Source organism: Triturus cristatus, chromosome 1_1 (genome assembly GCF_964204655.1).
Source record: "Triturus cristatus chromosome 1_1, aTriCri1.1, whole genome shotgun sequence".
NCBI lineage: Eukaryota > Metazoa > Chordata > Amphibia > Caudata > Salamandridae > Triturus > Triturus cristatus.
In genome coordinates this window covers 63,916,741-63,940,006 of record NC_140579.1, presented here as the reverse complement: position 1 = coordinate 63,940,006, position 23,266 = coordinate 63,916,741, and the positions used below count along the sequence as shown (strand labels likewise).

The following is a 23,266-nucleotide window of genomic DNA, read 5'->3' as shown; positions in this document are numbered from 1 at the left end:
ACCCTTCCAGAGGAGTGGTCATAGAGCTAGTCCCTCCCCTACCTTCAGTTTAAGATAGGGAAACCTTGCCATTGCAAACAGATATCCCTGGACGATGCTTTACAAGAAGAATCCTGGCCCTTCGACGTTCCACTACCTTTGGAAGACAGAAGAATCTCCCTTGGAGTCAAGGAGTGACTCCCCTGCTTGGCAGGCACCAAAAACTCTAATCAACGGTCGCAAACTTTCCCGCTCCCGCCGGAGTCTGAAGTTCCTGCAGCCCCGGAAGTGGATTTCCTGACTTCTCGACGGCCATTGTGAGTCCCCAGCAGAGCTGAGGCAAGTGGACCCCACGAGTGACGAGGAACAGCAATACCCGGGTACCGTGCACTATTGTCGAGTGCAACCCCTTCACGACGTTCTACGAACTTGTGCATTGGACTATTTGTGGCCCAAGCCTCCAGCAGGTTTTGCAGTGAAAATCAGAGGCCTACCCCATCTCGAGTGACCGTGGGCTCCTGTAAAGCATTTCCTCACGAGGCATCTTAGCAATCCCTTGCCCATTGGCTTGTGGGTCCCCCGAAGACTTTCTGATCGAACCAAAGGGCTCCTCTGGTTGCTCCATGCCTGCCCTCACTCACCCTCGCTGGGTGAGTCCCTCAGGCCTTACTGGTCTGCACCGCTGACTTTATTCACTTTCCACGAGACTTGCTGTTGCCAAGTCTTGTTGGCTCCAATCCGGTTGCCGACACCTCAGTAAGCTGCAGACATTGCGGGACACTCCAAATCCAGCTGCTGGTCATTGTCGATGCCTCCTGGTCCTCGTGAGCAAAGAGTCAATACACCCTTGATCACCTGAAATCACCCGACTTCCGTGGGCATCCATCTTCCTGGCCCCGGGTCACTGGCAAGTGACTGTGAACACTGTCCCTTCTGCTTTCAGGTCGTCATCATCTTGAATCCAGCCTTGGATTCCACCGGACACTTCTTCAGTCTTCGCAAGCAGCAAATCTTCTTTGGTTTCCATAGAAAACAGTGACGCGACCCAACACCAAAAGACACCTATGCACCCGGCTTCCCTGGGTGAGGTAACTCGTGCACTCCGTTGCCCTAGTGTGTGTTGGCCCTCGAATTACTTAATTTGTAAGTGGCTTGCTTGTAGACTTCCTTGAAGTACCCTAAAACTTTAAAATTCCAACCGCGACTTGCTCCATTGAAATCAACAGGGAACCCATGGCTGTGTTCTCACACTGCACGCGTCTCCCGTGGGTCTTTTACTTTCCTGCTTCTGCTGCATTAGTGAAGCCCCAGCGATTCTACAGGCCCTAGGCCTTGTCCCCTTGCAAGTCGACTTTCCTAAACCTCTTTTTTAGTATATGGTCTTGTACGCCCCTAGGGCCCCAGCCATATTTGTGCTTAATTTATTGTGAAACGTTGATATTTGAATGTGTTCCTGACTTCTAATCTCATTAAGAGATCAGTAGAGTGTGTTTAGAAATAAATACATATATATTTGATATATATATATATATATACCTGTGTGGTGTCCTTTCATTTGGTAATTCAAGAGATTATAAGGTAAAACAAGCTGCTTTACATTCCTCTGAGACTTAGCCTGAAGGCTGCTCTCCACAGCTACCACTGGGATAGCTTTCTTTAAAAGGTTGGCTTAAACCTATCTACCATGAGTCGAATTGGACTGGTGCAAGGTGGCCACTATAACTAGTGACCAGCATATGCCAGGCCAATTTCTCACAGTTGCTTACCCTCAAACAACGCCGCAAAGGTTGCTACAATATACAAGCACAAAACAAGATCATGGCCCTATAAGCAAACAATTCCTCCCAACATGTTACACCAGTAGGAGGCAGGTTAACACGCTTCCTCCAAGAGTAGAAGGAAATCACCTCAGACAAATGGATATTAAACCTATTACAATACGGTTACTGCATAGAGCTTGCAAAACAACCTCCAAGCAACAAGGTGCATTCAGCAAAAGAATTATCTCAATTGCTCAAAGAAGCACAAGATCTTCTGAACAAGGAGGCAATAGAGAAAGTACCACACAAGGAAAGGAGCAAGGGCATTTACTCCACATACTTCCTCATTCCAAAAGTAGACAGAACTTTACGCTCAATACTAGACCTAAGGTTCCTAAACAAATTCATAAAAACACAAAAATTCAAAATGATAACTTTGCAAGAGGTAATACCTCAGATACAAACAGGAGACTACATGGCAACTATAGACTTAAAGGACGCGTACTTGCAAATTCCCATGAACAGGAGACACAAAGGCCTATTAAGATGTGTGATCAACAGAACACACTACCAATTCAAGGTGCTACAGTCTTCACAAAATGCCTAGCTGCTGTAGCTGCCCACCTAAGAAGGCAAGGAATTCATGTTTACCCATACCTGGATGACTGGTTAGTAAGAGCAAGCTCCCTACAATCTCTGCAAACATATACAGCAAGTCATACAGACACTGGTCCATCTCGGTTTCTCAATACACTGGGACAAATCGTCACCAGAGCAAGTAAAGGTGTTCTTGGGGGCTGAAATCAACACAATACTAGGGAAGGCATTCCCAAGCAGGAAAAAAACATTAGCACTACTGAAGGAGACGCATCTCTACCACAAGGGGCAAGCTCTGACAGGGAGGACGGTGGGAGGCCACTAGGAATGATGGCTTCATGCATTCATCTAGTCCCAAACATTCAACTGCACATAAGACCATTCCAGGAATGGCTTCAAGAAAATGGTCACAAACCGGGAGTTGGGAGGATCTAGTGGTTGTCACACAGACAGTTCATCAAGCGATGACATGGTGGAACAGGAAAAACATAGCACAGGGCAGACCTTTAACACAACCAACTCCAACAGTGACCTTCACAACAGATGCTTCCCAGGTAGGATGGGGAGCGCACATGAACAACCTCGAAGTAAGGGGACTGTGGACAAAACAGGATGCGGTAAAACACATCAATTTACTGGGGTTAAAAACAGTGTTCCTAGCCCTAAAAGCCTTTCAGAAAGAGCACTACAGGAAAAGGGTGTTAATACAAATAGACAACACAGCCACCATGTTTTACATAAGCAAGGAGAGACACAGTCTTTAACACTCTCAACCCTAGCCCGACAACTATGGAGATGAGCGAGCCCAAGGAGAATAGACATACTAGCAATACATCTACCAGGAAAGGACAATGTGGAAGCAGACAGGCTGAGCAGAAAGACATCAGCATCCCACGAGTGGGAATTTAATCAATCGGCGATGCAAAAGATATTCAAAAAGTGGGGATCCAGCAAATTAACCTATTTTCAACTCCCCACAATGCAAAATGCCAACACTTTGCATCCAGACAACTGTGCAAACAGTCCCTAGGGAATGCGCTATGGATAGACTGCTCAGGGATATTTGCCCCCAATACCACTGCTACACAGGGTGATCAACAAATGCAGGCTCAGCCACATGACATGAGTACTCCTAGTACCCCTTAGGCCAGACAGACTTGGTTCTCACAGATAATGGCGATAACTCAAGGATCAATGCACAAGTTTCCAAAGAGAAAGGACCTCTTAACAATGCAAAATTGAAGGGTACTACACCCAGAGACAGAGAGCCTAAGTCTGACGGCTTGGCTCCTGAAGACTTAGAATTCACTCCCCTCAAACTTCCAGAGAGCGCAATGGCAGTGCTCCGAGAGCCCAGGAAACCTTCAACAAGGAAGTGTTACACAGCAAAATGGAAAAGATTCTCTCAATGGTGCCTTAAGGAACAACGTTCAAGGAAGATCACAAACGAATCAACAGTTCTAAAATACTTAACGTATTAACTACAGAATAAACTAAGCTACACCTCTATAAAAGTACATTTAGCAGCAATTGTTGCGTACACAAGAGGCGAAACAGGGAAAGGTTTTTCACATCCCATGTGGTCAAAAGATTTCTAGAAGGAGCAAAGAGAATAGCGCCTCCAAAGAGGATGCCAGCACCTGCATAGAACCTCAATGTAGTGCTTGCGCAAATGATGAAAGCACTCTTCGAACCACTCCAAAGCGACGCTGCAAATGCTCACACTAAAGACTGCGGGGCAGATTTTGTGACGCAGCAGCGGCGTAAACCCTGCGCCATGTTGCGCCCTATTTACATCGTGACGCATCTATGGAGATGCGTCACGGTGTAAAGCCCTGCGCCACATGAAACCTGCGTCAGGTTTCATGTGGGCATTTCTATGCAGTGGGGGCGTTCCGTCGCAGGAACGCCCCTGAAAAGTGACTCAGTGAAATCTACAAGATTTCACTGAGTCACTTTTCCAACGCTGATGCGTCAAAACCCTGCGCCTGCTTGAAGCAGGCGTAAGGCTTGACGCACCACGTTATAGATAGGGCAAGTTGGAAGAGTGCTGGAGTTGCGTCGCGTCCGCGACACAACTTCAGCACAGCGCCAACTTTACGTCTCAGATGTGACAAGCATCTGTTTATTCCTGCGCCATGATGCGCCGCATTGTAAATGCGGCGCATCATGGGTGGCGCAAGGGTAAACTTGCGTGCCGCATCTTTCCTGGCGCATCTCTGCTGATTTGCAGAGATGCGCCAGGCAACATAAATCTGCCCCTGCGTTTTTAGTGGCACTTACATCACTCCGTAGAGTAAGTGGATTGCAAGCGCTAGCACTGCAAGAACCCTACTTCCAAATAAAGAATTGCCATGAGAACAGATCCACACTTTATGCCAAAGGTGGTATCAAGCTTCCACATAAACCAAACAATACAAATACCAAGCTTCTTTCAAAAGCCAAAATCACAAGCAGAAAGGGCATTGCGCACTCCGGACGCCAGAAGGGCAGTCATGTATTACATGGAAAGAACCAAGGAATACAAAAAAACAAAGCAAATCTTTTTATTATTTGCCAACAGGTTTCTCGGACGACCAGTAACCAAAAATACCATTGCAATATGGATTGCACAAGCCACACAGCTATGCCACAAACAGGCAGGTCAAATATTACAAGGAGCCCCACTGGCTCACTCAACATGAAAAAAAGGAGCAGCAGTCGCTTTTCTAGCGAATACTCCTATTCAAGACATTTGGCAAGCAGCAACATGGTCTTCAGTGCACAAGTTCACAAAACATTACTGCGTGGACATTGAAATGAATAAAGAAACACAAGTATGACAAAAGGTCTTATAACATATATTCACAAACCAGCGCTCATCTTCCACCCAACCACCACAAGAATAGCAAACCGCTACAAAGTCTATGCACAGCATGTGAATCCAGAAAAGTCACGCTGTAAAACTTACAGTTTATCTGTCGGTGTAGTTTTGCAGCTTGAAGAATTTTCTGGATTCACTAGCGAACCCACCCTCCTCCGCCAGAAAGATGAGACAGAAGGAGAATAAACAAAGACAACAGAAATAAAAATCCGAAGATAGCGACCAAAGGTGGGAGCTTCCGGAGCAATGGCCCTTGTCATAGCAGAGAGACCAGCAGTGATGCAACAATGATCAATCCGTGAAAAGGTGCTGGCTGCCGGAGTGAAACAGGAGAACTCCCTCTTAGTTGGATTTCTCGCTCTTCCACTCATCCCGCAACTGTATTCCCCGTAGAATACCCATAAGGGATCTCCCCATACGGGGCTTAGTGTCATCTCTAGGGGGCTACCAATCCAATGCCCTGTTTTTCAATATTCCATACAAACCAACTCCACACTTAGAGCAATTTTCAATAAAAGCAGTCAATGTAATCCTATGGTAGGAAATAGAGTTATCGGTTTACAGGTAAGTAGTTATTTGTGGGAGTTGGTAGTCTGTTGTTAGAACCAGGGTATCCCAGGGTCAAGGATGCACTCTTGGAACACCCTCAGCGGCACTAGGGTGGCCGGGTGCTGAGTCCCAATGTTATCCAATGGGGGTAGGGGGCCTCCGGTTGGTGGCTGCTCACGAGCAGGCCACAAGGTTGTGGGAGCAAAGCGCCAGGTGTTAGGGTCAGGGCAAAGAGGGATCCGAGTTAGCACCCAAAGTACACCCGCAGGGACAGCTGGGTGCAGGGTTCTCTTTTGGCGTCAGGTGACCTTTGATTTCAATGGGGATTCTCCAGTTGCAACAAAGACTGCAGGTTCGGGGATGCAGATCTTCTGGAGGTGACCACCGGTTGGAGAAGTAAGTTGGGATGCTGGGACACCGCTGGTTGGGCCACCCAAGGCTGTGGGACGTCTGGTGCAGGGGTGTCTTTAGGCGTTGGGTTTTTCTTACCAGCTTCGGTCGCTGTCGGGGGGGATCCTCCAGAAAGGGGCTGCAGGTGTCGTTTGGAGATTCGAGGCAGGTCAGATATCACCAGATCTCAGGTCAGGATTGCTGGGGAGACCTCGTGGTGTTGGGCCACTCGGGCTGTGGACGTCTGGTGCAGAGTGGTGCAGACTCGCGGATTTGGCCGTCGCCAGACTTTCTTGGGTAAGCAAATCCAGAGTTCACGGGAGACATCGTCTTGGGCTTGGAAGGCAGGGCAGGTCCTTCGGGTTCTAAAGGCTGCTGGCTGCAGGACACACTGAGATTTAGTCTAATACGAGAAACTAGCAGCCAGGTTGCAGAAGACCGCACCGCCAAGACAAGTCACAGTAAAGTATTTAGATATTGCCCGCCTCAGATGGCCAGCTGCTACATGACCATAAATTAAAGAATTTGGCACGAGGGTATGAGAGGCAATATACTTGAAAGCGTAATTAGATATGTACAACAAGTATTAAGGAAAAAGTGAGTCCACGTCATTGCTTGTATTTCTAGAGTTGTATTTTATTCATGATGTCGATGAGGTTTAATAAAGCCAATGCGTTTCGCCCAAGCATGGGCTTCTACAGGGCTGTAACATTATACAATAGATAAAACCTTTTAGTATTTAAATTAAATATACACTTTTTTTGTTGTTGTTAATTTTCATACAGTGCAGCAACATAGTGGATTGATTGTTAAGAGAAAAGAGAGGTGAAGAACCAACGAAATATTAACAAAGAGTGAGGTGTTGCATGGTAAAAGAAGAATCTACAAAAATGGGTTTAGGAAAAAAGCGGGCTTTGGGAAAGAGGGGAAGACCCATGATAAGAAGTTTAGTGTGGTTGAAAACTAAGAGAACAAGTGCTCGCTATGTTTTGTTGGTTAAAAAGTTTCACAAGTCAGAAAGAAGATCCACGAAAAAGTGTCAGCAAAAATGAGAAAAGTATATTTAGTGGCCACACGAATCCCAAAAATTTAGAGAAGGGGAAAGGCTAGTCTAATGAGGTGGCGCTTACCAGAGTAGGTGTAGGTTGGATCGCCTGTGGTTACAGACAGTAAGTCTAGTCAGTGCTGCAGCTGACAAAGTACGGGGTAGAGATACCTAGTAGGGTATGAAATGCGTAGATTAAAAAAAATATATATTTTCGCTGGAGCAGGATTGAGGTGGGGACAGGTCGGTATAGCTGGGGCCAAGTCAGTCTGTGCCCTCTTCTTAGTTTCAACATCAGTGTGGGTTTAATGTGCTGAGAAGTTTAATAACAAGCTTCCCAGTTTTCAGCAAAGCCATTATGGTGCTGTGGCGTTTGTAATGACAAACTCCCAGCACAATTTACTCTTAATGGCATTACTTCACTTACAATATCTAAGAATTGGTTCAGACATTGTAGGGGTACAGGGTTCATGCACCTGTGCCCTCACAACTGGTATAGTGCACCCAGTTATAGGGGTGGCAGACCTATGCCAGGGCAGTGGGTTGTAGGCATGGCACACAAGGATGTATGCCATGTCGACTCTTCTCTTTGTTCCGCACCAAAACACACAGCCTGCAGTGGCAGTGTGCGTGTGTAGAGGTAAGGGTGGCACAATAAATGCTTCAGCCCCTGGAGGCCTTCCCTGACCACAGTGCCCTTGGTACCTATGGCACCATTTACAAGGGACTGACCTGTGGCCAAAGAGTGCCAATTGGGTTTTGTCTTAATGCAGTTTTAGGGAAAGAGCATAGGCCCTGGGTACCTGATTGGCAGGGACCCAGGGCACACTCAAAGTACATCAGTTTGGCAAAACGTGGGGGCAACCATGCAAAAAGAGGGCACTTTATTACACCACCACCCCCGCTCACCCTCCCCTCAAACAAAAGAGGGTGAGACTAACATTTTCCTAGAGTGTCTTCATTGTCTAAGTGGAAGAACCTGGAAAGTCCATCTGCATTGGCATGGGCAGTCCCAGGTCTGTGTTCCACTATAAAGTCCATTCCCTGTAGGAAGATGGACCACCTAAAAGGTTCAAGATTTTCACCTTTCATCTGCATTAGCCATTTGAGAGGTCTGTGGTCAGTTTGAACTAGGAAGTGAGTACCAAACATGTATGGTCTCAGTTTCTTCAGTGACCAAACCACAGCAAAGGTCTCCCTCTCAATGGCACTCTAACGCTGCTCCCTGGGGAGAAACCTCCTACTTATAAAAGCAACAGGTTGGTCTTGGCCTTCATCATTGGTCTGGGATAGGACCGCTCCTAACCCTAGCTCAGAGGCATCAGTCTGCACAATGAACTGATTGGTATAGTCTGGAGCCTTGAGAATTGGTGCTGAGCACATTGCCTCTTTCAGGGTGTCAAAAGCCTTTTGACAGCTAACTGTCCATTTTACCTATTTGGGCATCTTCTTGGAGGTGAGTTTTGTGAGGGGAGTCACAATGGACCCATATCCCTTCGCAAACTTCCTGTAGTGTCAGTCAAGCCAAGGAATGTCCTGACGTGGGTCTGGGTTGTTGGAACTACCCAGTCCAGGATGGCCTGGATCTCAGGCTATAAGGGTTGCACTTGAATTCAGCCACAACAGTGACGCGGATAAAAAGGTCAGTGCTCCGGCAGGCTGTAGGATGGTCATAGCCACCCCACACCTCACTGCATCCACTACATAGTTTGGAAACAAACATGCTCTGGTACAGCTCAAGTCACTGAAGGGGGTTGTGATGGATGGAGCATCAGAACCAATCAAACACTCACACCCAGTCAACAGATCTGGGTTTGATCCATCACCGTTCTTTAGCCCACTCTGCCACCCCAGTTCAGACATGGCCATATGCAAATCAGTCTGACCCTGTGCCTCATGGGAACAGTCCAGCCCGAACTGCCAAGCCATGCCTTCCCTGGACCGGAAACAAGCTTCCTAGGACCGGTTTCTGGCATTTCAGCCGTCTTCAGCCAGGCTTGCTTGAATCCAGTGGCAAAGTGAGCAAGGGACTCACGTCTGAGCATACCCTGCCAACTTATGGCGAACAAAGCGGTACAAAAGGGGGTGGTGATGGACGGAGCATCAGAACCAATCAAACACTCACACCCAGTCAACAGATCTGGGTTTGATCCATCACCATTCTTTAGCCCACTCTGTCACCCCAGTTCAGACATGGCCATATGCAGAGGTACGGGAAGAGCCTCTGTGTGAAGGGCGCCCGCGGGAAGGAGTAGAGAAGCTCCATGGAGTCAGCATTGTACAGGGACAGCCGCCCCCCCTCGTAGTCCAGATACACCCCCAGCTTCAGGGGCTTCTCACGTGGGGACAGAGGGGTCTGAGGGGAGGTGAGAGCTGAGTATTGGCCCTCCCACCCCCACACAGCCCAGACGCCCCCCTCAGCTGACCATGTGATCCTTCGCTTCCTGTTCACAGAGTCTGAAACGACCCCCACATGCCACCCTCCCCCCTCCTGCAGCAGCTGCACCTCCCAGTAATGTCTGCCAGAGGTGAACCCCTTGCTTCACAGCACACAGTAGTGGTAGTGGGTGAATCTCTTGGGGGTGTCCGGCAGGGTCTGTGCTGTGTCTGTCCATCTCACATGTCTCTGCGCCTCAGACAGGAGGAGCCGAGGATGAGCCGTGTCAGGATCCAGAGTCACCGTCTCTGCAGAGAAGAGATTCATAATTAGAGATTTAACGACACAAATAAAGGCTGTAATTACTGCTTTCTATTTTACATGTGATTAATTTAAATCACACCTGGAAGGTGCACGCTGTGCTAGAGAGCGCGGTGCACTAGACTGCTCACTTCGCTAAAGCGCCAATTCATTTAGAGCACACACTACACCAAACAGCACACTGTACTACATAGAGAGGACATTCTACTACACACTATACTACGTAGAATATTACACTACATCACATTACCACACATGAAGCATACTACACCATACCACTCATGAACCAAACAGGACACATGGTGCATCCTACACTACACCACACTACCAAACATGACACAAACTAGACTACATCACACTACCACACATGCAGCATACTATGAAATTAATTTTATTTTTTATAAAACGCTAGAGTGCCCAGGGGCGTCTTGGCGCTGCCACTGCACAACAGTTATGACAGAGAGGATCAGACTTGTTAACGGAACAGACAGGTTTTTAAAGCTTTTCTAGAAGGAAGAAGACTTGTAATTCCTTTCAGATTTAGATGGAGAGTATTCCAGAGTTTGGTGGTGTACGTTACAAAGATTCTGGCGCCCTAGGAAGACCGTCTGAACTTGGGAACGGCCACATTTTTAGCTGTGGAGGAACCCAAAGACCTGAACGCAGTGTACCAAGTAAAATGGCTTCAGGTGGTCTAGGTCAGAGTCATGAAGAGCTGTAAAAGCAATGCATAGGGCCTTGAACTCAATGTAGTTCCTTATTGGCAACATCGCAGCTTAACTAAGGCCTTTGAAGCGGACTGGCGCCTAGGAATACCTAGCAGCAAGCGAGCTGCTGCGTTCTGCAAAATTGGTAGTTTATTGAGGAGTATTTGCTCCATGATCAAATCAAGAGCCTTACAATAATCTATTTTAGGGTGAACAGGGGCGTTGGCCACTGTCTACTGTAAATCATGGCGATTGAAAGGAAGCACTTTCCTAATGATCTTCAAAGTGTAGAAGGATGACGAGGTCACATATTAATCTCACCTTCAAAAGGCCGTTTGTCATCAACAAGAATTCCCAAATTGCTTATTTACCTGACCGTGCCTGGCAAACTCTTGGGCGAGGATTATCCGCCCAACAAGTAATTATTATTACAGTTGGAAATGATTACCCACACTTATATAGGGTTATCTTCACAGTTATTATGGATTGCTTTTCTATTGCAGGTGCAGAACAGAAAGGAGAGTAAAGTTCCGCCACGCTTGAAGTCTCAGTTGACACTTCATGTCTTGGTTCATCCGAGAACTTCCGTTGAAGTCAATTTTGGTTTCCAGAAGGTGTTGTCGTGGAAAATTGCAGATATTAAGGACATTGCTCATTCAAGGCAAAGGAAGAGGATATGGTCACGTAAAAGGTCCTTGTTATAGGGACAGAGACAATGCGATTTGTGGATATGCACCATGGCATTATGGGAAATACATTTTTTTGTGTATATTGAGTTTTTCATTGGCTGCTGAAATTTTACAGTAAAGAAAGAGAAAGCTTAATCCACGCCACCGTGTCCTTATGCTAGCAAATGTTTCATTCTATTACAGGACCGGAGGCTTCGGATTATGCTAGTTTAACACTTCTGAAAAACAACAGATGTAATATCGCCCACAGGTTTGTAATAAAACTGTTTAAACTTAGAATCAAAAGACCAATTAGCTGATTTCATTATGTTTTGTACACTGGAACCCAAGATATACGACCTTGACGCCATAGCGCCGCTCACAGAGTGAGCACCAAACAGTTGTGTGTCAATACCAGTCACTGCCATAACATATCTCAACAACTGAGCAATTGTGGCAGGTGTAACTGCTTTGAAAGGTTTTTGTAATGCGATTAACACTCTTGTACAACCTTCCGGACGTTTTGGACGGGTACAATCTTCACATGCCTTGAGACATTTAACAACACATGCAACGACAAGCAGAGAGGCAAAGAAGCATGGCCACCTTGACTGATAACTGTTTCCTAGATAATTGAACATTGTCTGGCCATTCCTCAAACAAATGTAGAATTTTAGTAATATTCCATAGCACTGAATACTTAGCGTTAGATGGGTTTGCCGGCCGAATTCCTTTGCGCAAATTACAAATCAACGGGTGCATCCCCAGGCCTGATGTCTACTTTAGCGAGGCCCGCAGAAATGGCGGATCGAAAATTGTTCACAGACCTGTACGTCAACCCTTTTGAAGCTTTGTGTGAAATGACATTGATCACTTGAGGTAGTTCTGTCTCCATGGGATCCACGTTCTTTTCCAAGCACCAACCCAACCATCCACGCCAAGCTGAGGAGTACCACTTCCTAGTGGAAGGAGCCCAAGCCTGGTGGATGAAGTCCGAAGCTGTCTGCTAAATTCCTGGCAACGACCACTGTTGCCTGAAAGCTTCCAGGCCATCAGGGACAGTTGCCTTGCTAATAATAGATGGTGTAACTCTCCCTGAGGGCCCTGGAGCGTCATCGGAGACCAGGGAAGGAGAAGAGAACAGTCACGTGCTAACTCCAAGAGCATGGGGAACCAGGGTTGAGTTTTCCAGGGGGGAGTAACCATCAAGATATCTGCTTTCCGGAGGGATATTTAGTATGCCACTCGGGGAATAAGGACAAATGGAGGAAACGCATAATTCAGTGTCTTCGACCAGTCCTTTTGAAAAAGCATCTGTGGTTTTTGCCAGAAGGTGTGGCCTCCAACCGAAGAAAATCTCTAGTTGGCGACTGAGCCTGGAGGCAAATAGATCTATCATACAGGGACCCCAAATGTAATGAATCATCTGAAATAAGGATGGGTGAAGTTGCCAGCCACTGTAATCTTTCAGATGGCAGGAATTCCGGTCCGCCACCATGTTGGATTGAATGAGTAAGTACTCCGCTATTATGGAAATCTGGTGAGCTAAGCAGTAATGCCAGAAATCCTTGCCTATCTCCACCAACATTGGAGATTTCGCGCCCCCCGATTTGTTGATGCACTGCACCGCCAATACATTGTCCATACGAAGAAGGATGCAACAAGATACTGATTTGGGGGAAAGAGTCTGAATCACAAATGATCCCGCCAGGAGCTCCAGGCAGTTGATGTGAAGGGGTAACTCCTGCGGGACTATCTGCCCCCAGTAGGTATGTCGCCGCAACAGGCTTGAAGAACCGAGACCTTATGGGCCTGGCGGCGCAGGGTACGCCTTAATCTCCTGAGTTCACCTGCTTTGTTGAACAGAGACACGGGACACTCTGTTAGGCGTAGAAGGTTTGGTTTATTAGCTGCAGCTAAGTACAGTTGTCCCAGAAGTACACTCGGTATGTTCTTAGGAGACTGCCACTTTACTTTGTGGCGCACAATCTTTTATAACACACATATTCACAAAGAACACTCCCAATGCATACAGGGTCAACCAATGAGAAGAATGTGAAAACAAGATATTAAGTAACTCAAATAAGCCTCCCTTCCAACTGTTTGTCACCCTTCCCCACAAGTTAATCAGTGGTAGTGTTTATAAGTCGACTTGCAGGTGACAGGACACATTTGTATGCCCCGCAGGACAGTTGTGAAATGAGAGAATACGAGTAAAGAATAGCGAAGGCCAGAGGATAAGATAAAGTCAGGAAAGAATGGTGCGAACCAACAGATAGTCGAGACAGGGATCAGTCAATCCAGACGAGGATTAGTGGAGTCGGCCAGACCCTGACACCAGCTATAAACAGAGGCAGGAGGTTATTTGACACGTTGCAGTAGGATGAGGGAAAACAACACCTCGTTCACCGTGCTGCCTGAGTGAGGGCAACACAAAATGGCGGAAAGACACAAAATGGTGGCTAAATACGAAAACTGAATTACCTCAGACCCTCCTTTTGCCATTACTCAGGTAAGACACACAGACTCATTTTAATCTGAGTCGACGTCAATGGCCATGAGGTCATCAAGCTGTTGCTGCAACATCATTTTAATGCTCTCCGTCTTCCGTGGCACAAGCCTTGGGACACACATAGTGGCACAAAGACCACAGATGGCGGGGCCACACTGCATACAGAGACAACAGGAAAAAATGATGGCCAAACCCACTCCAAGGAATGTTAATATCCTACATCACCATTTGGACAGTAATCCCCAAAACCATTCCAATAAAGACCAATCTCCTTCGTCCTGATGAATCGACTCGGAGATCACATGTAATTTGGAGATGGCTTGGTATACCATAGGGGCGTCGTCAGGTATATAAATGCAACAGCTAGATCCGATCAATACAAACTCCACCACGATCCGCAAGAATAACATCTAGAGCAATCCGGTTCTGCAATGTCATGAGACGATCCGCTTGAAGTTCAGCTGTGAGATTACTCAAGGCTCCCACAGTGACATCTATGGTAGTCTCAACAACACGAACCAATTGTCTCATGTTTCTACTGTTGGCCATTTGGCCCCAAAAAAGAAGAAATCCTTTAAGGAAATCACCTTCCTCTTGTCCTGCCGTGTCTTTAGAATCAATAATCCCTCTGCCATATCTGTTTCTGTGATGTCCCGAAGGAGCAGTGTATGTAGGGGGGAGAAGAAAGGCTATATAGCATATTCCTGAAAAATCCGTCAGTAGCCACGTGTACGCTCTATCGTGGCAGACAAAATACGTGCCCTGGGATGGCACTAACGGTGGTGAATTCTCAGATGTGTGAATGTATGTATGGGAACAAACACTCTTTCCTTGTCCAGTGTCAGTAGTCTGGCCATTCATTTGTAAACAAAAGTTACCTCGATGAGGCACAGTCCAAATTGGTGGAGATTTTCCCTGTTTAATTCTATCTGTAAGGCTAGTAGCGTAACGAGTCACATTCTAACCATCGTATGCCCGTTTCTCATCAACAGGAACCCTACTATTCTCCACAATTCTAGCCATAGCCACTATTCCTTTTATCAGAGAACTATGACTAAAATCTTAGGTATCAAAAGATTCGGGTTTGAAGTCTGCAGGAAGAAATGGCGCTCAAAGGATAAATGTATATAGTATCAAATTGCATAAAAATATAAGTAATGTGCAAACTGGAAGGGGAAACCCTAAAACCCCTTAATTTGTTCAGGGGAACCCTAACACAATAGAAATTAACGCAAGCCAGCGCACACAATTCAAGTCACAAAAGGTAAAGTCCACATTTGGAAACAGAAACAAGCCGAATCCAACGAAGGTATCAGATCTTCTTTAATAAGTTGTGCATAAACGGCCAGCCGACACGTGTTTCATCAGAGAAAAAGAATCTCTGAATCTTCAGGGCTGTAAATATAATCCAAAGCAGAAAATCTAAGGGACAAAGCTTAGTCACGAGCGGAAATCTCAATCGGACACGACAATGAGTACCTGCCAAGTGCAAATCTCTGATATCAACAGCTCTGGTATTTCAGGGTACCAAGACAGAGTCACGCCAATGAAAATAAATCCCACATAGGGTGAGTCACATACAGCAATCCTTATTACGAAAGAGAATAACACAGAAGTAAGTTCAAATGATCTGGAAGGAGGGGGGAAGACACGTGTGTTGTGTCAAACACATCCCCTGTAAAATTAGCAGCGTCCTCGAGGATTGTACTGGGACTGCCTGAACGCACCCTCTCTACGCTGCTAATTTTACAGGGGGTGTGTTTGACACAACACACGTGTCTTCCCCCCTCCTTCCAGATCATTTGAACTTACTTCTGGGTTATTCTCTTTCGTAATAAGGATTGCTGTATGTGACTCACCCTATGTGGGATTTATTTCAATTGGCGTGACTCTGTCTTGGTACCCTGAAATACCAAAGCTGTTGATATCAGAGATTTGCACTTGGCAGGTACTCATTGTCGTGTCCGATTGAGATTTCCGCTCGTGACTGAGCTTTGTCCCTTAGATTTTCTGCTTTGGATTATATTTACAGCCCTGAAGATTCTATGACTAAAATCTTGCCCACTACCATATGAACCAACTGGACGTCTAAATCGGTTCTGATATGCATTTGAAAACATCACAAAATAGGCCCAAGCGGAACCTTCATAAGAAAATGGAAGGGCTAAATATGGCATCCCTTTGTCTGTGGTATGAGGCATAAGTCCACACACCCATCAGTCGGTTGTGTTGACTACCAATTGGTGTTGATGCAACAACTGGACAAATGAATTGTTAAAAAATTCAGTTCTCCTGATTAGTTCATGTTGGGGAAGCGTATGTAATTGATGTGGGGAGATAGTAGAATGAAAAGGCAAGGAAATATAAGTAGGGACAGATTTGTGCTGCATAGCATGAAAAATCCAACCTATACAAGCCAATAACATACTAGAAAACATAAGAACACACAATGGTATGCCACATTGACTGTACACTAATTTACAATATTTCTTTCTCATCTCTTCCTTCTTATTATTCTTTCCCAATTTGACATCCATCCTCTAAAATTGTTGCTCACGGCAATCTTCCTTACTCACTTGGCTGTGATTATTAGCCGTCCTATGACACTGCAAGTCCTGGGAGCCTAGCCACTATACAGGTCACGAACCAAGACTCCTACCGTGACCCTGTAACCTGGACAGATGATACATGTCACGAAAGAAATGAGAATCTCAGGTGTCCTTGACCAGTCTAGGCCTTAAATTATATCGAGTTCTGTTCAGTACAGTTTGGTCCTGAAATAGTGTCTGTGGATCTGTAGTGTTCAATCGGAGATGTGGCGGTACGGCTTCTTGTAAATCGTCGTCATCTTCTTTCTCTGACCGAGTTCCATCTAGGTGTGCACTACTGAAAGGTACAAACCGGGGGACCCTTTTGCCTTCAAAATCACCTACACCCTTACTGACCCACTGGTCAAAAGGCAAGGGCACCTTTTTGCAGTGCACGCCATGGATCCAGTTATTTTTCCCTTCGACTTTCACTGCTGTACGTGTCACCAGAAGAACCTGTCGAGGCGCCTTCCAACGAGGTTCCAAATTCCTTGTCCTCTGAAAATTTTTCACACAGACCCAGTCTCCCGGTTGGATAGAATGACCTGGGTCTGTGGAGGCCTCTGGTAAAGCGTTTCGAACCTGTTGGTGGAGAACACGTAATTTAGTGGTGAGGTCATGTAAGTAGTCAATCAGCATTGGATACTGTATGTCAGAATACTTTTTAGGGCGAGGGACTCCCCAAACATTAGTCGGGTGCCCAAAAACAACCTTGTATGGGCTGAGTCCCAAACGAGAATGTACAGCTGTTCTAGTGGATAGGAGAGCCAAAGGTAAAGCATCGGGCCAGGCAAGTCCCGTGCTAGCCTGTACCTTTGCAAGCTTAAGTTTGAGAGTGCCGTTATAGCACTCTACCAAACCCGCTAATTGGGGATGGTTCGCCGCATGGAATTTCTGCCCAATACCAAGACCGGCACACACCTTTTTCATAATTTGGCCCACAAATTCACTTCCATTGTCACTCCAGACAATGCGTGGCAAACTAAACCTAGGGAAGAACTCTTTTAGAAGAACTTTGGCAGTGGACAAAGCAGTGTTGTCTTTCAGGGGGTAGGCCTCTATCCATCTGGAGAAGGCACACACCACCACCAAAACATATTTGAGATTGTTGCATCGTTCCATGTGAATATAATCAATTTGCAACACCTCAAAAGGATATGTTGGGGGAGCAAAATGACCTGCTGGAGTTGGGGTTCCCTTTCCTGGATTATGCATCAAGCAAACAATACAATGCTTCACTAAATTATCTGCACATTTTGGAATCCCTTCGTTCAGCCACACTGGAGCCAGAAGCTTACATATTCCTTTCGCACTGATATGGGCTGGATCATGTGCCATAGCAACTACAGGCAGTACATAGGCATCTGGTAACAGCCAACACTGATGTTCTGACAATTCTATCCAACATCCCATTGCGTACTCTCTTTCCACTTACTCAACTCTTTCTCTGTAGCCGCTCCTTGAATCGATCTCACACTTTCTATTGTATCCTCACACATTCCTTTTTCCTTGACTCAATTTGCAGGGCCCGCAACATACATGCGACTCATAGCATCTCTGGCTGTTTCTTTCGCTACCTCATCCGCAAAAGCATTCCCGCGACCAGCATCATCAGTAATCCTCTTATGCGCACTGCACTTTATGATTGCTATCTGGGTAGGCAAAGCAAGTGACTCAAGAAGATCAGTTACCAACTGACCATGCTGTATTTTAGTACCGTGGGAGGTAAAGAATCCTCTTTCCTTCCACAAACGACCAAAACTATGTGCCACACCAAACGCATACTTGCTGTAGGTATATACATTCACTCTCTTCCCCTTAGATAACACACACGCTCTGGTCAAAGCTATCAGTTCAGCCGCCTGAGCTGAATTATGTCTGATGCGTGCTGTCTCCACGATTGTATGCAAGGTGGTAACAGCATAAGCTGAAGTTGTTTCACCATTAGGGAGTCTAAAACAAGAACCACCCACAGGATCCCATCCGGGTCCATTAGTGGTGTATCTTTCAAATCAACCCTACCTTTTGTCTCCTCCTCAGTACGGAGAAAACAATCATGTTGTTCCTGAATACCTTTCTCTTCTGGAAGAGGTAACAATGTGGCTGGATTTAAAGTGTTACATCGTTTGATGTGTACATGACTAGTCAAGAGCGTCAGCTCATACCCAGACAAGCGAGCACTTGTAAGATGCTGCATTTTTGTCCTTTTTAGCAAAGTATCCACTGCATGTGGTACCATAACAATAAGAGTGTTATCCAGCACCACTCCAGCAGATTGACGAATAGAAATTGCTGCTGCTGCTGTAGCTTTAAGACAACTAGGCAATGCCTTGGCTACTGGATCTAATGTAGCCGAAAAGTAGGCACATGGCCGCTGCTTGTCTTCAAATCGTTGTGTTAAGACTGACAACGCACAACCCTCTCTTTCATGGACATAGAGCGTGAAGGGCTTACTGTAATCCGGAGTACCCAACACAGGAGCAGAGCACAGAGCAGCACGTAAATCAGAAAAACTCTTCTGACATTTGTCAGTCCAAGGAAGGGGGTTGGGGTGTGTCTTTCCAAGTGAGTGCCAACAAAGGTTTAGCCAACAAAGAAAAATTTGGAATCCACTGTCTACAATAAGAGGTAATGCCCAGAAAGGCACGCACTTCTCTTTGTGTGGATGGCACAGACATTTGTGCAATTGTGTTGCAGGGAGAGAGAGTAATTCAGGTGGAAATTGATCTTTAGACAATACATTGGAGAAGTCAGATTTTGCCCCAAAACGAGATGTACACCAGAAGGAGAACAATATATCGTTGCATGCAGTCTTTTCAATAAATCCAAACCCAACAGATTTTCGCCGCAACCAGTCGTTAAAAGAAGCGGAGCTTCCAAATCATAAGAACCAATTGAAATAGGCAGAGGACAAGAGACCGGGCTATGAACTGGGGCACCAGAAAATCCTACGGATACGTTTGTTAAGCCAGACAAAGGTGCCCCAGGGAGTTTGGAGTGAATAATAGAACTTCTCATTGCACCAGTATCTGAAAGAAATGGTTCTGAAACACCCATTGTAGTGACATTAACATAAGGCCCATTCTGATCTACTGGAATCGATACAACTCCCCCACTTTGTCTATGGCTGTCCTAGTTAGCGTGAAGACCGTCATTCTCACCTTCAACATAGTAATCATCATTGTGATACTGTGTAGACTGAGTATTTTGCTGATCAAAGTAGTTCATAGAATGTGGAGGTGGAGGGGAACGCTGTGTCTGGGGCGACATACCTCAACCTCTACCCCTGGGCGATAACTGGGAACCACCACGACCTCGTGGAGTAGATAATCCTCCATTACACTGTAATAAAACCGGGCAGCCATTCTTAAAATGACCTTCCTCCCTAAGCGCATTGGTTAGGACCTAACAAAGGCCGCGGAATATAGGGCTCAGGCTTTTGAAACAACCTCTGAAACTGGGGACGCTGTTGTAACTGGCGCTGAGCAGAGGGAGGAGGATAAGCTTGTTGCAGAAGAACCTTTGTTTTTAATTCTTTAGTCTTTTTCTCTTGCTTGTCTTTTTCCTCTGTGTCCCGGTTTTCATAATATTGAGCAGTAGCCAATATCTGAGCAGAAGAAGAAACAGCCCATGAACTTTCAGAGTCTTTTAATTTATGTGACAACTCGGGGAGCAAATTAAATACGAATTTATCTACAAATAATCGCTGTCCACCCTCCGTAGTCATATCCTGACCACTGTGATCAATAAACGTCTCCTCAAAACGAGTGAAGAAATCGGAGACACTCTCATCTTTCTTCTGTTTACACGCAGCTAATTTATCCCAATTAACTCGTAAGGCGGGCATCATTGTTTACATTAAAGTAATAATCCTACCAGGGAGTTCTGTGATCAAAACATCAGGCTTAGCACCACCCACTTGTGCTCTATCCGAGGCAGTTATAGCATTCCATGTACCACCCAATTCCTGAGAGTGATCCTCTCTACGAATCCGATCCCATAACGCTTGTTGGACTACATTTCCCATCAACATGTCAATATCGGCTAAATTCATAATACAGGCATCAACAGTCTGGGACAATTCTTTATAGTAACCAGCAGGGTTTTTACGGGGATCCGGTAAAGATTGTTTGAGGGCCAAAACATCAGATCTCTTCCAGGGCACATGTACCCATATACGCTGGAAGTGAGCGGGAATAGCTGGATTATTACCTGCTTGCGCAACCTCTTCCCTCCATATCGGAGGAACCTCTCTCATTGGGTAATGTTTCAATGTCTGCCGAGCAGCAGGATCAGAATCAAGAAAAGTTTGTGAAGAAAATAACGACCTAAAAGTAACAAGTGTCCTTACGGCGTCCTCAATCTTAGAACCCACAATGAGTCCTTTATCGAAATTAGCCTGAACATCCAACAGACCCTGGGGAAGTAAACCCAAATCCATATCCTCCCATCCTTTAGCAAGAGTGTCACACATAACATTAAATACATATCTCTGCGTGGGCGCATCCCACTGATGAAAGATGATCATGATATCTTTCACACTATACTGGGGACCCCTCTCGATCCATTTGCGAGCGAGAGAGTCCAATACCACCCGATTGTCGGAACCTGGAAGTTGACTACGAGACTGTCTTCGAGAGAAAGCCGGAGACATGTTCAGAGTCCCAAAGAAAGGGGACATAAAACCAGAGACAGTATCTGTTATTCGTTTGCTCACAGTAGGAGAATTAGACATAAGGACAGGGGACAAGGTATTAGGCGATACAGGAGAGGAACTGGCAGTTATAAGGGGAGCCGAAGGCAAAGAAGATGGATGTTCAGGAGATGGAGACAAAGGAATCGGTGGCACGAGAGGTGGGAGTGGCAATACTGAAAGGGGCAAATGTGGAAGAACCGGAACAGGTGGGGAGACAACAGGCAACTGAACTGGTTGTAACAACGGGGGTGCATTAGCATCTTGTACATAGGGTGGAGGCAATCTCAATAGGTGAGACATCAAAGGGTCTTCCTCCAGATCCTTACTTTTATCAGAAGGGGAATTAGGCAACACCGGATAGCATCTATCTATTGCCATACGATGCTGTCTCTCTGAAATTTCCATTGCATTATCAATCTCATTATCTTTAAACTGCTGTGCAGCCTGTATAATCGTCATATTTTGTGCTTTCTTATCTCGTTTTGCCTGCTTAATTTCTTTCTGTTTGGCTTCCTTACGCCAGAGGCGGAAAGAGTCAAAAATTGCCGGCCGGGCTTGTCTTTTGAACAATATCGTTTCCAAATTGTCTAATATGTCAGGCTCAAAACTACCATTTTGTGGCCACTGTAGAACGCCATCGTTCTTCGTGTATCGGATCCATGCCTTATTAAAGGCAATGGCGCCGACACCATGTTTTGAATAAAGCTCATAGGTGGGAGTTCCAACCGGAGGAATCGGACAAGAGTCCTCCAGCCGGGAATCCCTATTACAACCAAGGCAACAGAACTTCCTAAACTTACTCAGACCAGGCATCGTTATTTCACTGGACTGTTCACAAACATCAAGGGGTTAAATCAAATAATACAGCACAAACGTACTCACCCCTCGGCTTCAGCTTTTGCAATAGCCGAATCAAAGACCCAAATAAAAACAAAACAAAATAGTGGGAGCTACCCACCAATACTTAACTAAGTGTCTTCTTACGCCAACAGAGGCCCGTCTAATGTCGCGCGATACCAAACATCATCAAATGGACCAAAGCAGGGCGGCAGTCAGGGCAGCAGTCGTCAACAGCCGTCAGAAAGGAGAAACCGCGCTGCAAAAGACCTTCGGACCACTTCGACATACAGGGGTCGCTTGACGTGACTCGCGATTCCTCCAGAATTTTCTTGCGGGCTCCTCACGATCCTCGGGCAGAACTGCTACCTCTGAAGCCGGCCCACGTTCGGGCGCCAAATTGAAGAACCAAGACCTTATGGGCCTGGCGGCGCAGGGTGCACCTTAAGCTCCTGAGTTCACCTGCTTTGTTGAACTTCGTGGCGCACAATCTTTTATAACACACATATTCACAAAGAACACTCCCAATGCATACAGGGTCAACCAATGAGAAGAATGTGAAAGATATTAAGTAACTCAAATAAGCCTCCCTTCCAACTGTGTTTGTCACCCTTCCCCACAAGTTAATCAGTGGTAGTGTTTATAAGTCGACTTACAGGTGACAGGACACATTTGTGTGCCCCGCAGGACAGTTGTGAAATGAGAGAATACGAGTAAAGAATAGCGAAGGCCAGAGGATAAGATAAAGTAAGGAAAGAATGGTGCGAACCAACAGATAGTCGAGACAGGGATCAGTCAAACCAGACGAGGATTAGTGGAGTCGGCCAGACCCTGACACCAGCTATAAACAGAGGCAGGAGGTTATTTGACACGTTGCAGTAGGATGAGGGAAAACAACACCTCGTTCACCGTGCTGCCTGAGTGAGGGCAACACAAAATGGCGGAAAGACACAAAATGGTGGCTAAATACGAAAACTGAATTACCTCAGGCTCCCAAACCCGACCGGCTGGCATCGGATTCTATCACTGTCTCTGGGACAGACCCGAATATCGCCCTGCCAATACAGGCAACCACATGGGCTAGCCACGACCGAAGTTCCTCTCTTACCACCCCCGTCAGAATAACCTGATCCGAGTAGGACAAACCCCTCTGGAGGGGATGCATTTCGAGGCCTTGAAGGACCCAATAGTGTAGGTGGTCTTGGAAGATGGCCTAAATTGATGAGACCAGGAGATCTACAAGGCGAGCTATCGCTCGCAAGGACATGCCCTGCTTGGATAATTCAACTTTTAGTTCTTGTTTCAAGTCCCTTAGCTTCGATTTCGGCAACTGAAATTGTGCAGTCTGGGAATTGATAACAAATCCCAGGAATTCTA

The 23,266-nt window shown here is 46.1% G+C and overlaps 1 pseudogene; it reads right to left on the bottom strand.

Annotated features, from left to right (window-relative positions):
- Positions 1-9,347: 9,347 nt before the first annotated feature.
- LOC146869415 (zinc-binding protein A33 pseudogene) lies at positions 9,348-9,887 on the bottom strand (annotated as a pseudogene).
- Between the last annotated feature and the right edge of the window lie 13,379 nt (positions 9,888-23,266).